Source organism: Pleurodeles waltl, chromosome 1_1 (genome assembly GCF_031143425.1).
Source record: "Pleurodeles waltl isolate 20211129_DDA chromosome 1_1, aPleWal1.hap1.20221129, whole genome shotgun sequence".
In the NCBI taxonomy this organism is placed as follows: Eukaryota; Metazoa; Chordata; class Amphibia; order Caudata; family Salamandridae; genus Pleurodeles; species Pleurodeles waltl.
Genome location: NC_090436.1, coordinates 557,604,670 through 557,619,540, shown reverse-complemented (window position 1 = coordinate 557,619,540; position 14,871 = coordinate 557,604,670). Strand labels below are relative to the sequence as shown.

The window sequence follows — 14,871 nt, the reverse complement described above, 5'->3', positions numbered from 1 at the left end:
TTTTTATTTTTAAACATTTAAAAAGTTTTAAATGTATTTTTTAACATGTATACAATTCATTTTTACTTAGTTTTCTTTGTTGGTTCGTTTTATATTTTGTACTTGACTATGTGCAATATTTCTCTTATCTGTTATGTTTGTACCTTTTTTTATTCTAATGAATCGAAAAAAAGGAATAATGATGATGATGCATCTAACATTCTACAGAATATGACTTTTTGTGCTACTCTTTATTTATTGTAACTTTGTTGTTTTATAAATTAGTATTTCTTTTTTAGTAATTTATTTTCTCTACTTCTGCTTTTTCCTGCCACAACCTTTGTCTGCTTCCTACCATCAACATTATGTACTTCAAATAAAAGCTATTTTGTACAAAACAGAGGACAATATGGACCAGATTTACAAGTCCCAGTGCCTCCAGGTGCCACAATAGCGTCTTTTATTTAATGTGACACAACAAGGCACAAATCACTGTGCCATATCTACAAAGTGGCGCAATACATGCATTGCGCCACTTTGAGACCCCTGGTCCCACATTATGCCTGCGCCAGGCATAATGTGTGCAAGAGGGGTGTTCTGGTGTTAGGAGGGCCTAAAAAATGGTACAGTGAAATCTGCATGATTTCATTGCACCATTTTTGGCCTACTTAAAGCAGGTGTTAAAAGCACGCACCTATTGAAATCAATGGGCCTCCTTGCACTTTGCTCTACTAGCAACAACATTTTTAATGCTAATTGAGCAAGGCGCCACAGTTGCATCAAAAATGTTGATGCTATTGGCCTAACGAGTGCCATGGTGTGCCATATTTTAAATACTGCGCACCCATGGTGTCTTTAGGTGGCGGTGGGGAGGAGGTGCAAGAAATCTCGTGCATCAGAACTGATGCATCAGATCCTTGTCAATCTGAGCCTATGTGTTACCCTATGGTAGATCACATTCCCCTTGAAATACTTATTTCTTCCTTCAGAACCAACGTGCTACATTTTGTTCCAACCTCCAATGTATAACCATTCCATATTTTGATATCTAGCTCTTATGGCCCGATAACTAAAATGTGAGTGTTTTTTCTTGTAAGTAAGCCACTTCGTAGATTCAGACAGGACTTTTTTTGCAAAAGTGAAAAGTGGGTACATGGTCTTTTTAATAATATTGAAGAAATATTTAAGAAAGGAGCTTCTTAAAATGTTTTTAATATCTTTAATTCACTGAAAACATAAAATATTGTTCTACTGAATGATATGACATTACTTAATAAATCTTTACACCAGACCTATATAGTATTATTACTGTTTCGTACATCTTCAAGTAAAACTTTCTAAAATATATAGAGGGGCTTATCAAGTGATAGATGGAGCGGAAAAATGGTGTGAGGATCACAAATTAACAATAAAGGACCCCTGGAGTAAAATAGGTTGAAAATGCGTATTAGAAAAAATGAATAAATAGCATAGTTATAATATGGAATGAATGCAAGTTCAAATCCACTACCTCTAAAAACAATTCAATGCAATTTTTCCTAGTCTCATTCTTGGTGAACATATATATATATATATATATATATATATATATATATATATATATACATATATATATATAAAATTATGTTTTCTGGTAAACAAATCAGACAAATCTAAGCAATTTCTATCTTGCACCATCTAGAAAAGATAATTTTAGAAAGGTAGAATTCGTAGTAGTTCAGAATGAACTGATCCACAAAGTCTAGTCCATGTACACATTACTGAAAAAGTGAAATTACTATATTGAAAGAATCATTTTGCATCCCCAACACAGAAGAATGAGCAATGTCACAGATTCATTTTAGCCATAAAGTCAGTTCCACGCCTTGCAAACTGTTTTCTTCTTTAGAAGCCAACGATGTAGCAGATAGTGAAACCAATTCACTTGAATCAAGTTAAGGCATCAAGGGATTCAGATAAGAAAAGCTTTAAACAGCCCCTTCTCAAAAGGCATTTGAGTCCTCGCTAGAAGATATTATGGTTGTGGCATCCTAAAACTTTCATCAGTGTTGCTTAGGTTGAAGTGCTTAGGTTGGAGTGGGAATAGTTAATCTGCTCCCCCAAGTCCAACGCTTTCTCTACTGTTGCTTAGATTTAAGTGGGAATAGTAAATCTGACCCCTCCAAAGTACAATGCTTTACCAACTTTTGCTTAGTTTGTTCCTCAACATTTGAACATTCTTTTGACTTAAGATGAAATATTTTTTTATTTTATTTATGTTTTTTAATTTTAATGGCGTTTAATTGTTTGACTTTTATTGTGAGTGATTTTCAGGCGTTTTCCTGTTTGGTGTGTCTACCTTTATTTTTCTCCATAGAATCTTTATAAGTGTTTTTCAGTTTTGGTGATTTTTTTATTTTATTTTTTGTTAGTTGTTATTTATGTATCTATATCTATAGCCATATCAATATATATATTTGTGTTCTTATTCTACTGTGTTTTTCATAGTAATTCTATATTTGTATTTTATTTTGTACATTTATTTCTAATATAATTTTTACGAATGTGTTTTTAAAATATAAATTTAGTGATTTAATAATCAGAATGAATAACTCTATTTCTAATTGATATATTGTTTATCATATACTAAATCGTTGATTTAAATTACATTTTTAGTATTATTTCATTTTTAAAGTTATACTTTTATTCTTTTCATTTTTGTAATGTTCCTATATTTAAATGTTACAGTTTTTTAACTTTTGTAACTGAATTTCTTTTTCTAATCATCATATTTTAAAATTCTTTTAAAGATATAGGACCGCCAAACTTGCGGTGGCAGTCGGACCGCCACAGCTGTGGCATTCAAAATTCCAAATTACGGTTTTGGCAGGTGGACCCGCCTGAAGACTTCTGTGCCCGCCAGGATCATAGATCCCAATGGGGTGATGGTGGTCAGGCTTTTAACCAACCAAGGCAGCCCTAAGTGCTGAATACAACCCCAATTTCTGTCATCCTTGTAATGGCACTTTGCAGACAATGTGCATTCCAAGGGGGCTGGAGTGTTAGGCTATTAATGGAGCCAAGGCCAATATTCTAACACTGTTTCTGCCAGGCAGCCCGGCAGGAATGCATATTGCAATGTTCCCACTGAAACATGGAAACATTGTAATACATTCAGGGGGAGCGTTACCACCATGTGCTTAACCCCATAGTAGCTTGGCAAAAAGCACTCAGACTTAACATGTAAAATGTTTATGCAGTACTCAGAGACTAATAAAGTGAAGAATTTATTTTCCAGAAATATAGAGTACATTTTAATAAACAAAATGACATCAAAAATATAACAATCCACTAAGTAGAACAGAAGATAAGAGTTCTACAAGTTTGTAATAAAAATTGTTCCAAAAAGCACAAAGCACAGTTATCTGATATGCCAGGACCAGGTTTGTCCTTGTAGAAATTTTGTTTTATGACTTAGAAACTTTTATGTGGAAAAGTAGTCATTGATGAGTCATCACCAGAGCAAGTTGCATGCTAGATCACATGTAAGGCTCTTCGATGGCGGGTTGCTACAAAGAAGGATCACGGTGCGGTCCTCGATGAAGGTGGTCCATCCAGATGAAGCCCTCTACATTCAGACTTAGAAATGTCTGGAAGTGAGGAGATCTCCTTCAGCACTGCAAATCAGCAAGCTGAGGCTGACTGGCAATTCAATGTCGGTCAGTTATCTAGGCAGAAAGTTAGCAAATTATTTCCAAGTTCTAGATCTTGAAGTTTAGGGACAAGAGAAGTGCTCTCTAACTTCAACCACGGTCCTGGACTTGGGGGTTAGGACTCACTCCTACAGAGGCCAGCAGAAATGTCCAGGTCAGGTCCAGTGGGAACTAGAACTGATCAGCTTGGCAGTTACAGGGAGAGAGGTCTCTGGAATCTTTTTGTGTCACTGAACCTAAAACAGAATGTCAGACAACAGACCGTTGGAATGATGTCTGGGGTCTTGAGTTCCAGGCCAGCAAGACCATTGTTTCCTTAGGTTCTTCAGACAGCAGCAAAGTACTTCTTCTGATTCTTTACAAGTCCACAAGTGTTTTGTGAAGTGGTCTGTGGAGTACACTTTTATGCATAGTGCCAGCCTGTGAGTGGAAGCTAATCCATAGTCCTCCCTGTAAACCAGTTTTGGGTCAGGCCAAGTTGTGAGCTTTAACCGCCAGTGACAAGGTAGTCATCAATTGAAGCCCTGGAAGGGCCTAGGCTTAGCCCCCAAGCCATTCTGTCAAGGGAACAGTCCCTCACTCCACACCCAAAGCCCTTTGTCCACCATCAGGGCACCATACACATGTCACTGCAGGCCATCGGGGGTCAAGTGTCAGCTGTACACTGGCAGAAAAGCCTTTTGGTTGTAGGAAGAAGAAATGTGACTTTCCTAAAAGTGTTATTTTCCAAAATAATAATATAAAATATTACGATTAAGTTGGACTTTAACCTACTGTTAAAATGAGCCCTTCATTCATTTTTCCAGCTGCTCCCAAACTCAAATTTGCACTTATTAAATGTAATATTGTTAACCTGTAATAGCGTATGGTAGAGCCAGACTTGCAATTGTGAAAAATGACCTTAGATGTTCTTCATTGATATTACAAAGGAAAGTTTAGCTCTGGCACAAGATGTGTTTTCTCTGGTCGCATTGGTAGTTGAAACTGCACACCTAGGAGGCAATGGCAGGCCTAGAGACAGGTTTTACAGTGCTCCTTAAGTGGGTGGCACAATGAGTGCTGCAGCCCACTTAAGATACCATTGGTTGGAGCCAGATTGGGCATTTCTCTGTGCCAGCAGGACAAACTTGGTTCTGTATCTGGCATGCACTCCATCGCAGTCGGCCTAAGCCTGTGACTTTGTCCTGGTCTGACGCAATCAGCTGCAAAGCTGTTGGCAATTCAGAACTTTTGCCATTATTTTTACCTAAAACTTCATAACTCCGGTTCTACTGATTTGATGTTTGCCATTTTTGCTATTTTTTGGTCTTTAGAAACAGCACTATTTTCCTGTATTGGTTTGGGACTTTTCTTGTGTTGTGTTTTCACTTTATTACTGTTACTTTGCACATTACCTAACTTCTGCCACCTTCAACCACTAATCATATTTCTTACACAAGAAAGTGCCTTTGCTTTGTGTAATTCCAGTCATTCCTTTTCATGAAATTCACATTTGAAAAGTGTTTTTTTCTAGGTCTCAAGAATGATATAGATATCTTGATAGCTAAGAATGTTTAAAAAACAAACAAGTTTGCTGACTGACCGTATGAGACATGGTAGCCGCTCAGCAAACTTTCAGTGCCTTTAGAGTTGCCTCCACAGTAGTGTCTCCTCTGAAGGTATAAAGATCTCCTCATGGGCCGATGGAGCTTTTAAATATGGTGAGCGGTAGGTTGGCCAGGGTGGCAGTAGCAATGAGGTAAACTTTGATTGGCACTTTACTTTTCTGAGGCTTTTTGTCTTAAAACCTAAATGCTCTGGATTTTCATAATTTTGTTTCATTGTTCTTATCACATTCTTCTTGAATTATGTAGTTACTCTGCATCAAATTATGCAAGTTACACCTACTTCTAAAGGCAAGGCAACAGCCCTGCTCAATCTGTGCACAGAGGGACCGGGAAAACTTCACCTTATATATCGGCACTACTCCTAGCCTTTTTTCAATTTAGGAGAAAGAGCTGAATACACTCCTCTTGAAAGAACACTTCATCATGATGCAGCAATGGTTCACTTCCGCTCTTAGAACCATGTTCCTTCTCCAGTCTCTCACTGACAGTATCTTTGCCTTTGAGCCTGTACAGCAATCAACTGCTTACACCTAGGTTTGTGCTATACAGATATCAAATATATACTACCTGCAACCTCACAGTGTCTTAACACTTCTAAGTGCAACAATATATAGTGATGTAGATTGGCAAGAGATGGGAGTTTCAGAGAACTCAATGATGTTAAAAGGCAGGTGATCTAAAGCCAGCATTGTAGGTGATAGATGATAGGGTTCAGCACATCCTTGAGAGTGTGGGGTGCCTGCCAACCCCACTAGCAACTAAAAGTTTGATTGAACAGAATATACATAGATGTAATAATTATGAATACGTTGTGCATATTTATTTGACTGGAACAAGATTTCAGTGCCATTTCAAACAAAGTAAGCACTGGAAGTGCTAATATAAGACAGGTCTCTGGTTTGGGTTGACATGTGTCTTAAATAATTGAAAATCTGGAGGATTTGACAGCCTTAGATGGTGGTAATTGATTGCTTCATCCAGGAACTTTAAAGGCATGTGCTGCATTTGGCTGCTAATGTAGCAGCATTTGTTGCTATCTCAAAAAAACGACAGAACATAACACACATTGGCCAGATTTACTAAAATGCTATTTTGCATTTCCTAAATAGCAACTTCAGAGACATCACTATTTAAGAAATGCAAACTGCTATGGACAGAGATACCAATTTCCTAGTAGCGAGTCCTACAAGATAGGAATTGCTATTAGGAAATAGCAAATAAGGCATCCCCTTGCATTTGTGTCAATGGGCCGGATTTGCATTTCCCAAAGAGTGATTAGGAAATTGTTATTTGGGAAATGCAAAACCAAGGATGGCAATTGGCAAAAGGCCCCCCTTGGTGCACCCCAAAAATAGTGACGCACGTGTAGAGCACACATAGGCCTAAGGGACATGTGCGTGCTCCATTGGAAATTTAAAAAAAAGCATTTTGGAGTGCTTTTTTAAATTGCACATGGTTACCATGACTTCAAGTCGATGAGAATTGCATTTCCTAAATTCCCAAACTGCTTTTAGGAAATGTTTTGTACATAGGTAATCCCTGTTTGTGATTTCCAACTCAGGGGACCGCAAATTGCAATTTCTTATGCATCTTTACAAGTCACACCAAAAAAGTGTTGTGGTTTTATATTCCTTGTAGGACAATGAAAAACCATGGTCACAAATAAGACTAAGAGAGAGAACCTGTGACTCTGCTGTCGTTAGCACATTGACGTTATTTGCAGCACAAGGAACAAGGAGCAGTTGAGGAATTAACAATGTTCACAGTTCAGTCTGAGATAACTGTTGAAATTACACTGAAAGCAATTTTCTCCTATAATGGTGTAGATGTCTGTTATCTTTATATTAAGCTTTATCAAGATGGCCATTGTACAGTGTGGTCCATGATTGGCTCTGTGGTTAGGCACAAGGGATAGACTGAACGTCATAGCTTGATTTACATGTTGGGGCGCCCTGCATTGTCATCAGTTTTGGTGGCAAAATCCATAAGTTTTCATGGTGAAATCAGGCAATTTGCGGATGATTAAGATGCATTTTATACAATTTATATCTTGCTGTCATCTTGACAATATTGCTGCATAATTAAAATAAATACCACTCTCAGTTACCAAGTAACTGAGAAATATGGACACATGAGGAAACAGGGCTACAGATTTTAAAGCGGAGAAAGCTCATCAATGATGACCCTTACAACAAAAGGGTTGGAGGAAAGAATCAACATGGACAGTGTGGTAGAAGATGGCGAAAATGCAACACAACAACAGAAAGGTGGTAAGTGGGAGAGAAGAAGCAACAGAGAGAAAAGGGGGTGAGAGAGAAGAAGCATCACAGACAATGAAGGGTGAGAGGGAAGAAGAAAAATGGGTGAAGCAACTCAAACAATGAGGAAGAAGACAGGAGAAGAAGTAACATGGACAACAAGGAAGAAGAAAGAAAAATAGTTCTTCATCATAGCCCAAAAAGAGGAAGGAAGGACGATGAAGCAATCAATACTTGGTCCATGCTCCACCCAAATGATCTGGCAAAGTCTGCTTCTTGAACATGACAAAGATTTTGCCTTTTTCCTATAAAACCTTTCTGGCCTCTTCAAATAATTATTCCTTAAAAAAAGAGACAAAGCTACAAAGACAATCACCAATATAGCGAACCCCTCAAAAATATTGAGAATGTGAGATAATTTCTTATGTAGGCAGCTTGTATATGACTGGTTAATGTTGTAATGATCTTCACCTCCAGATGAGTGGTAGAGCCTTCATTCCCATCCCCCCGACCCAACTGGTTGTAACATCTTTATAAATACATTTTTAAGTATAGAATTTTGGGGAAAATGAGTTAAATAAATTAGATAATACTTTAGAACTTTGGGCAAGTCTCTGAACACATCCCAAGTGTTATTTGGTGCCCCCATTGTTTTGTATGGGAGCATTTTGCAGCACCAGTGACTGGCCATGTGCTTGACGTAGTCCAAAGCTCTGCTGGACTACATTTGAACTTGCTTTTTCTTTATCAGAGATGTAATAGAATTAGAAATGTATTTTGTGAATAGCAATTGTCTTACTCTTTTTTGGGGTATTTTTGTATCAGCATGCCCTTCCCTAACTCCTACTTTAATTTCCCTTAACCCTACCCATATAGTAGTAATTATTCACCAATTTTTCCACTACCACCCGTCCCTACAGTTGCCAACATGTGCAGATATCTTTGTACAGAAAAGATAGAAAAAGACAGAAATGGAGTAAGCCAGATTTCAACCTGGCTAGGTCAACATAAGCAGCACCAAGGTCAGATCTGGGAAGAACTTGTGGGAGAAGATGTCTCCACTTACATCTGGAGAATGTTGTAAAATAGTCTTCACATAGCACTTTTGCCTGCACATACTTCGGACTTTGGATTGAAAACTCAAAGTAATGCATATTAAAATAATAAATTTAACACTGCTATATTGCAGCTGTGGGTATGTCCAAAATACTTTTCACATCTGAATAAGGATGAATTTAGAAATATGAGAATTTACCTTTTTACATTTTAAAAAGCAGCATAGGCTTAAAAGCCATATTTAGCGCAAAAGACTGAAGTTGAAAGTTCATTATTCTTTGAGCAGGTAAGTAAGTGCTTAATAAAATCAACAAAACTATCTAAGAACGCTTGTATTTTCATTTAAACAAAACATAGATGTAATAAAGCAATATTGCCTATAGGGGTGGGTAGTGGTCAAACACTTTCTGTGTTTGATTTTCTTTGTGCTTCCAACTATAGAGAAGATTAATTTAAATGTTTCAATAATAAAAAGAATATTACAATGTGGCATATGGTTCTTAAAAATTTTGAAGAATTCTTCATCATGGTCCATATTTTTGTCTTCTATATTTTTGTTGTCGATGTTTTTGACTTTACTACAAAGCACTTAAAGTTGATATTTGTGTTATTGTTACGTATTTTTGTCATCATTTTGTTGCCAATATTTTTGTTAGTGATACATTGTCATGCAACCGGTGAAGACAGTTAGTTTTATCACTGATTGTTTGAGTGTGAAATAGTATTTTTGTTAAAATATGCAAACTATACAATAAATAATAATGTCGGAAGTGAGACTAATTCATATTACATGGAACACACACACTATTTAAACCATATTTTTCCAGTAGCCTTACTTATGGTATATGATTCCCTTACATTAATTTCACTTCACTTATATTCCACTCTTAACAACATTGAAAGTGTGATATTATTGAATTTCATAAAGATTTAATGAACCGTGCAAAGGCTAGCTACTGCATTTTTGTTACATTTTTCACAGTGCAATATTTTATGATATGAGCATCTCCATCTCCACAATGTTTCTTTACATTTCATTGTCTACATGTGGAGCACATTCCAGGGTTTAAAGATCAAGGTTAATTTGACATTGTATAAAAGTAAAGGCATAATTTTAATTTCTAGTTTGCTTGTGATAGCTATTCTAATTAATTTATTCAGCTTTGTAACCTCGGGGTTTCTGAGAGTTTATACATAGTTCAATTATTAAAATGTGAAAAATAGATTCCTTACTATAGGGCCAAGATTGTTAACCTAAGTATGATTATCATCTAGAGCAGGAGAATCTCAATTTCGTTCATGCTTTCAAAAAAAGTTAGGGGCATATTGACAATACGCGCATCCCTGTGTTTCAGAAGTGATGCAGCGTGGTGCTGCCAATTTTGGTGCTGTGCCATGCCACGCCACTTCTGTGTAAATATGCCTCTTAATTACATATTTGTAGCTTGCTATTTCCTCAAATCAGTGTGGCAGGTCCAACATTCTGCTGAGAAATGCAGAAACCTCTTTGCTCTTTTCTTCTTTTCTGGGTGTGTTTTAGTCATTTTCAGATTTCCGGGCTGTGTTGCAGAAAATGACAGTAAAACGAGGGATGTAGGTCAGAAAAAAGAGTTTCAACTCAGTGAGACCCACTGTGCAACTCCTGTCACTCTCTCGGTTCCTGCTTCTCATTCTAATTTACTTGGCTTCCGCTGTGGGTGGTATGCATTTTCTACTTTAAATCAATAGATTTGCTATAACCTAATGCATGGTGCTTCATTATAGTTTGATAATTGTATACGCCTTAAATATAAAGTTTCAATTTTTATTTGGCTGTCACTTTGTCAATTTGTGGACCTCTTCACCAGTTCATAAATCAATCTGACATGGTATTCACGTTTAATCTTCCCCAGGGTGAAGTGAAAGTTATGTCTGTAAAGAGCACTCACTTGGCACTCCCCTTCCCTGTGTTGTTAAGTAGCGCCAGCTCAAGGGTAAGATGTGTTCTCTGACAAATAGTCATGTGAGTCTGGTGCACCAGCACTGCAATCCATTCAGTCCAACAGTATAAAAATACATTTAGATCAGTTTCATTATTTTCAGCATATATCCAGCTTCGTAGGGTTCAAATTAATGAATGCCAGTGCTGCATCGATTTCTAACAACTATTGTTGCACTTGTCACTTTCCTATTTATTCACTAGTTCTTCCTCTCTGGAAATCACTCTGTTTTGCTTACTCATTTACTAAGTTACTTAAGCATTCACTTTCTGACTGGGTCATACATTCACAATGATGCACTCAAAATCTCTTAATTTTATGTCAATAAAATTACAATAGAATTGTCTGTTTTATATTGCGAATTTCAAACTGAATTTTAAAGTGGTTCTCATTTTTACCTATGTTTCATGGTTCTGATTTATCAATCACACAAAAAGGTGATGGAAGGAATGCTTGCAATTTGATATTACCTCCGGTATTCACTCGATGTAGCAGTCCAACCAATTATTCTTTTTGCCACCATGCCACGTCAGTTCAGACCCTGTCATTTGGAAATCAGTCTTGACCCTTCTACAATAAAAACAGTCCAGTTTCCAAGCCATATCTTCTTTGAACTGGAGCACAAGCCACCCACAACCAGTGCACCCTGATTGGGGCTCTTCCATCAGGAGTAGGACGAAAATGGTTTTGGGTTGCAATACCCATGGAGATGAGCACAGCTGACGAGGTGCTACATAATAAAGGGTAAGTAAGTAAGGAAGACCAACAGACTTTGTCAAAGATCTATAGACTTTGTCATAGGGCCAGAACACCAAAATATATAAAACTGACTATTTCCTTTACTACATGGTCAGCATTTATGTACATGCAGACCTATTGCTTTGTCAAGATGTCACTAATAACTATAATCAAATGCATATTTTATATATTCACATATTGAAATGTTTAATAAAAGTAATTGTCATGAAATATTTTCAATAAAGCCTTTAAAAAAAGCATTATTATGTCTTTGGGTAATTGTTTAGTAATTTTCAGACCACAAACTGCACCCATAGAACCAAAGACAAGGGGCCCCTGCACTTCAGGTGAAGAGCATAGAGCTGCAGCTCTGAGTGCTTTAAATAAAATATGGTATTTTCTGCTGTGGGAATGTATTTAATGACCAATGAGACTTACTGTGTTTTGTAATGTTGCTGGAGGCTGCTGCACTCCCTGCAGTCCCCAACAACTTCTAAGGACACCACCAGCATAAAGAAAAATTGCTAAAAGGTCCTTTCAGGGCCTGATGGAGTGCTCACTAGCTAGAGCAGTTAATGTGAAAATATTCTTTTTTTGGGGGGGGAGATGGGGTGTGCAGCACCCCTCTTTGAGCTATTTCATGACATGGGAATCCCCAATCCTGGGGACATCACTTTTTTTTTTCATTGGAAGGGAGTGTTTGGTTCCCCTCCTGAGCCTTGAAAGGACGCTGCATGCCCCCTCTCCTTTTGAAATATGTCTTAACTTCTGGGGATGGGATCCCCAGGGCCTGTTAATGACTCAGGGAGGGGGGCCACACACCTCCTCCTGTTTTGAAATGTGTTGTGGTCCCTGGATGGAGTCCCTGGGGCCTGTTAATGGCTCAGGGAGGGGGCTGCTAGCCCCCTCCTTTTACATAATATTAAAAATAACCCACTGTCCCTGGTCTACCCAAATGAACAGGAGCACATGTCTGTATGTGTGGGACCACATTGATTTAGGTCACAGTTTCTGTAGGATGAGTATTTTTGTTTTGATTGTACCTTTGGTTCAATTTAATACATCTGAATGAAATGTTCCCAGGAAATTGCATTAACCTCATTCCATTCCTGAAAGGTTTTGAGGTAATGCGTTAAGCAGGGACCAAGCAAAAGGGGGTCCCAAAACATTGAATTTCCATGCTAATTCCAATACAAAAAGTCTGTCGTAGGTAGAGAAAAAAACAGGTGAATGGCACTACATCAAATCTGGCAAAAGGTAGGAACTTTACTCAGAAAGAGAGCTTTTTGTGATTTGATGTGAATCCATACAGCCTTTTTCGAGAAAGCTGCATTTAAACTCATAGTCCTGAAGTGGGTAAAGAAAATAGGTATATCTGGACGGTTAGTTCCATGAGAGACTAGCAGAACAAAAAAATAAAAAATAGGGCCATCTGCTTGACCGAGGAGTGGATTTTTGATACCTCAGGACCAGTATTCCATCGTCCATACCAAACAATATGATTGACTGGTCGTAACCCAGAAAAAAGTGTTGTGACCACCAGGGCAGGCTCTGGACCTCTTTTCCTGTGCATTGAAAATGTTGAAAGCAACAGAACAAGGCAGGCTAGGACCACCCTGGGCACTCGTTGGAGGGGAGTCCCAGAGAGCGCCCTCAGTGGCCAGAAACTGAAAATAAACAAATTCTTGCCACAGGTATCAGGGTGCTGTCGCTGGACCCCATACAGTCCTCCTGTGATGTACCAACGTACTCCCACGGGGTCAGTGCTCAAGCTTAACTCCCATGTTGCCGCAGTACCATGCAAGATTCTCAACAAAACATGATAATCACATTGAACTATAAGAAATTCAAATTTTGCAGATTGTTGACTTTTCTAAGCACGTGCTACTGTTTCAAAGATGTGGTTCCAATGTTTCTCAAACAAAGAAAAGTTTAATGAAATATAATGTAGGTAGCCTTCTCTTTACTATAGTATAATATGTCTGAATGAGGTCCAACTTTTTTCATCCGTTAGTTGCCTTACTGCAAAATGCTGCGAAGTGGCATATTTTGCTTCCACTCACATATTCTCTACTAAACTGTTTCTCTTCAAATCCATATGTTTAAACGCTCCTCTTTCATATTGACTCTTGAGTGAGCTATTTTGCAGAGATCATACAGAAGACTCAAAATGCTTTTGCCTTATACAGCGAACCTCTATATATCTTCAGTCTTTAATCTCAGCTGCTTTTATTTACGATCATTTTGATATTGCAATTCAAAGAGGCAAAACGAGAACTTTCACCTCTGTTTGCAACCTTTCTTATTAGTGAAATGACTAATTTAAGTATCTACATAGTGTCTGTAGCATCTCAGCGATCAGCAAAAGACACCAGTAATTTGCCTGTTTTAGCCTACAGTACTTCTTGTACCAGTGTAACAAAGAAGAAGAATATGGTATTTTAGGAATCTCGCTCTCACGAATTCAATATATTGGCATGAACTAGCAATCAATTATAATTTTAGAATTTATTCTTTAAGTAAATTCACTCTTATAGCCTAAATGACTAAAGCCTGATTTAGAGTTTGAGGAACTGGTTACTCCATCACAGCATGACGGATACCCTGTTCACCTTATTACACATCCACTATATCCGTGCAATAAGATGGATAGGATATCTGGAACCGATGTAACAGAGGACTTGTCCACCAAACTTAAAACCGGGCCCTAAATCATTCAGATACAAAATTATAGAATGATTAGAGAATGTGTCTGCTTCCATTTCTTATGAAAAGTTACATTTTCATAACAGTTAATTTAAAAGGAAGTACTGTAGACAAATGGAGGTGTATTTACCGAAGAACACTATCTCACAATCATTAGGGGACTTGTCACACAAAGTTAATTAATATGGGGCCAAATTAGATAATTTATATGGGTCCCCATGCACTTCTGTGCATGGGAAATACTACTACATCAGTACTCATTTACAGGTCTTTGTCATTCATTCCAAAATGAGCGGCTCCATATTATGCGAAGGGCACAGTATTTTGTCATTGTATTTACTAGCTATGAATATTGCCATTTTATTCCATTTTGGTTATTTTGATGCCAATTCACATGGCATCAAAGATTATGTAAAAAAAATAGTACTACTTGAACATTACTTTACATACTCAAAATGCCTTTTTCAGTAGGCCCGTATGTATTGACCTGGTTAGAGATAATGCACAAGAGGTGACAGAGTTTAGCAAAGCTGGGTAGTGCTGGCTTTTGAGGAGCATTAAGAGGACTGACTCTCTCCTTGGATAGAGTCTGGACCAAGCACATAGTTTTCATTGTAATTATGACAATATTGCCTATGATTTGCTGGTAATTACTGTACCCTGGCCAAGAAGCAGAGCACATAAGACAGTATTCTAAAGGAAATAGTTTAGACGTTCATAATCTCATTCATGTTTTTTATTTCAAGGGGTGTTCGGTTGGTTTGAATAACAAGAGCACTTCAATGTTAAAACACCCACATTTGAAATTGCATCAGGGGACGTGTCATAAACGTGTGCTGACACCGAGCAAAGCTCC

The 14,871-nt window shown here is 37.6% G+C and overlaps 1 protein-coding gene across 1 annotated transcript in view; it reads left to right on the top strand.

The window, feature by feature from the left end:
- ST8SIA4 (ST8 alpha-N-acetyl-neuraminide alpha-2,8-sialyltransferase 4) overlaps positions 1-14,871 on the top strand; it is a 353,311-nt gene that overhangs the window by 155,358 nt on the left and 183,082 nt on the right. The gene's annotated exons all lie outside the window — the stretch shown is intronic.